Raw genomic sequence first — 3764 nt, forward strand, 5'->3', positions numbered from 1 at the left:
ACGTAACCACGTGGGGTGTAATTTCGAAATTAGAGATTGACAGACCACGTTACTTTCGCGCATTGCATGCCGAGAACTCGTGGCAAAACAATCCAAGTACCGCATCAAATGCAAGCATTTGCAACACCGCAAAACTTTCGTTCTCCGGTTCCAATAAATTCTTGGTTTTTCTTTGCCCCCCAAAAAAGGTATGTACAAAACGAAGGAGAACAATGCCGGTCCGTACAAAGACAGACTTGATGAAAAGTCAAAGAAAAGATACGAGGAAAAAAATCAAAGGAGTTAAAGGGTTAGACCCTTACGAGCACACCGAGTGGACAAAAGACGTTAGCGTGCTGCCCAACTTTCACCACGCTCATATTTATAATTATACGGTGCATGAGTGCATACACTCATGAAGTTTAGTAACTTCAGGTCACTGCAACAAGCCCAGGTACAGTTTACCGACGGATGGGTACAGGACCTTGAAATGCACCGTGTAGAACGAAAGACCATCGTACGTATCATAAGTTTACCAGTCTCACAAATCGTCTTCATAAATACACATTCTTTAACCGTTTATTAATAGGACCTTTAAGCTCAATGGTAATTAATTAGTAGTGGAAATAATTTCTGGTACGCATCACAGAAATGTAGCAGTGACAATAATATTGTATGTTGTAATCGTACTGGGCAATTAGTGATACAAAAAACCAGTTTTACCCTGTGAATAAAAGTATATGTTTTTGTCAATGTACCATGGTAATAACAGAAGCGAAACGCAATATTGTGTCAGGACAATTCACTATTTATGCACAATAAACAAAGGAGCATAGCGCGACAATTTCTGTTCAGCGCCAGACTTGCTTGTAACCTATATCACCAATTATGTTATGAAAAATGACGTTTTAACTACTACAAAACACTGACCTTTGTGGAAATGCTTGGAGCAGACTAACATGTGAGCTGGAGTGTTCTGGGACGTTATATTTGGTCTTTGAATGGCTGCAATCCGTCCGTCAGCTATTTGTTACTTCGGAAACATGGCTCGAACAATTTCTCTTCAACGACGTAATCCGATAACAACCGATCTCTTTACCCGTCGGCTTCCCGTGGCTGTCTTGCGACCGGCTATGGACTACTTGCACTAGGGCATGTGACGTATTTCCGTTTCCAAATACTACCGCTTGGGCGTTTCCGGTATGTTTGTTTATCTGTCGGTAGCTATGCTAATGTCGCTTCAGAATGAGTATAAAAAGGAAAGTATTTAAAACAGAACATTTTCAAAAACAGGACAAGAAATACTCCGAGCATTGCTGTGTCCCACTTTGTTCGGCTTCAGCCAAATTTAACGGCATACTAAGTTTTCATGGCTTTCCGACCCATTCCGACTTGAGAAGACAATGGCTGGTAAACATATGCCGGGATCATTTCACGATTACCTCTCACACCAGGGTCTGCTGCAGACACTTTGCCAGTGATCAACTCATAGAGCCAACAACCCTCGATGGTCGAAGGCGGCTTATTAAAGGTGCTGTACCAACACTTTTTTGAGTGGAATGGCTATAAAGTTGAACCACCGCGGCGTAGTGTTTGGGAGAGAACGGAGCGACGCCCTGAACTAGTTCCTCCTGACGATCAAGAAGAGCACAGTCTTACAAGAGATCATGACTACTGCTCAGTCCCTGAGCCGTCTGCATTGGACATATCTGCATCAGCTGCAGAAGACCTGTCCAAAGACGTGGAGACTCTGAGAATGGAAATACAGGAGTTACGTGTCCAGCGAGAATTTGGGTTACAGCGTTTTGCTGGCTCCGACACTGACATCCGATTCTATACCAGGTACACCTAAGTTCTATTCAAGCTAACTGTTTAAAATATACCAAGGTTAAATTTCAAGTGTTTCCAGTCTTAATGAAAACAAAATAGATATTTACTTTTTCTCTGCTGATTGTATGTTTCATGTAGATGCTTTAGTATTTAAACCATATCCTAACGCTACAGGTAAAATACAACACCAAATAGACTCTTAATCAGACTATTTTATACAGCATACCATTAGCATATTTGTCACAGTTTACATTATTTTTATGCCAATGTTGGATGTTAATTAATGATTGACACGATGTATGTCTCTCTCGTGAATAGATTTCCAAGCTATGATCATTTGATGGCATTTTGGTTTTTGATTGAGCCTTGCATCTATAAAATGATCCGGGTTTCAAGAGCCAAGTCAGCTGCCAATCAGAACGAAGAAGTGTTGACACCTGCACGAACATCAACGGTAGGTTATGGGTTTGTTGGTAGTTAGAACTAGAGGTGTAATGTTATTGTATTTATGTACAATAACATTACATAATGTACAATAGCATACGTACACAGGTGTATGTATGCTAGACTCAGTATCCTTTACATACTGTGTACTACAGCACCTCATTGTTTACCCCATGGTACAGTATGGTATGCATAACCATTACAAAACATTTAGCCAAGAAAAGCATAATTTTACTAGTTCATAGCTTAAGGAGTAACATTTTCCCTTTTGTTTTCACCTTCCAGAGGCAGCTGCTACAGCCAATTGACGAGGTTTTTCTTTTCCTGGTTTTCCTGTCAGTTGGTTTGAAGGTGAGGGACCTGGCACACTGATTTAACATACACCAGTCCACAGTGAGCCGCATTATTGCAACATGGACAAATTTTCTTGCCACTGCACTGGGGTCTCAATGCATTTGGCTTACACGTGAAGAAGTGCAAGCTTACCTCCCTGAGGAATTCAAAGATTTCTCAGACACCCAGATGATCCTTGACTGTACAGAGCTGAGGCGTCAGACACCATCCTCACCACTTCTCCAAAGTGAAATGTACTCTTCGTACAAATCCCACTGTACGATGAAAGCCCTGGTTGGCATAGCTCCACATGGTCCAGTGACATTCATCTCTAATCTGTATGCTGGTTCGGTTAGTGACAAGGAACTATTCAAACAATCAGGCATTGTTGAGAAGTTGACTGAAGACATGGCAGGGATGGTAGATAAGGGCTTCCTAATCACCGATTGTTGTAAATGCAAAGTGTACTGCCCACCTTTTCTATCTAAGCAGAAGCAGATGCCAGCATACCAGGTTAAGGAGACGCAGGCCATAGCCAGACTCAGGGTGCATGTGGAGCGAGTCATTAGGAGGATAAAACAGAACAAACTTTTTGATAGCATCATTACCATGTCACATGTTTACAATATCAACCAACTGTTTGCAGTAGCATGTATGCTGTCAAATTACCAGAACAGAGCATTAGTTAAAAAATGGGTTAAGTGAGACAAGATGGATTTTTCCCAAGACACCAGTGCCAGTACAAGTAACTTATGGAAAATGACCTGCAGCTGAGGCCACTACAGTTGCATTTCTTCCTTCTCAGCTGACAATACTTGATTACAGAACTGGTACTTGAGTGCTGATAGTTGAGTTTCAGTTATTGATAATTCAAATTCATTGCAAATGTTGAATGTTAATAATACTGTTTAATTATACTACTATATTACTATTCAGATTCAACAAAATTGTTTATCAAAATTATAAAGTAAATCACTAAATCGTTTTAAAATCATAAGTGACATTGTGCTTTTGTAACATCAAAAATACCATTTGTCATTTTCTTCATTCAGTTGTGTTATTGTCTAAATGTATATCAGTATGCTAGGCATGGAGTTTTAAATACTATGTAAATAAGTTCTACACAAATTCAATGTTTTAATGTGTGTTTTTAAAAAATGAAATTGATGCCATTGCTT

The 3764-nt window shown here is 40.0% G+C and overlaps 1 pseudogene; it reads left to right on the plus strand.

Annotated features, from left to right (window-relative positions):
• Nucleotides 1-2375: 2375 nt before the first annotated feature.
• LOC146389790 (uncharacterized) lies at nt 2376-3291 on the plus strand (annotated as a pseudogene).
• Nucleotides 3292-3764: the final 473 nt, after the last annotated feature.

The sequence above is a fragment of the Perissodus microlepis genome, chromosome 3, assembly GCF_051167445.1.
Source record: "Perissodus microlepis isolate ML-2025 ecotype Zambia chromosome 3, ASM5116744v1, whole genome shotgun sequence".
Lineage (NCBI taxonomy): Eukaryota > Metazoa > Chordata > Actinopteri > Cichliformes > Cichlidae > Perissodus > Perissodus microlepis.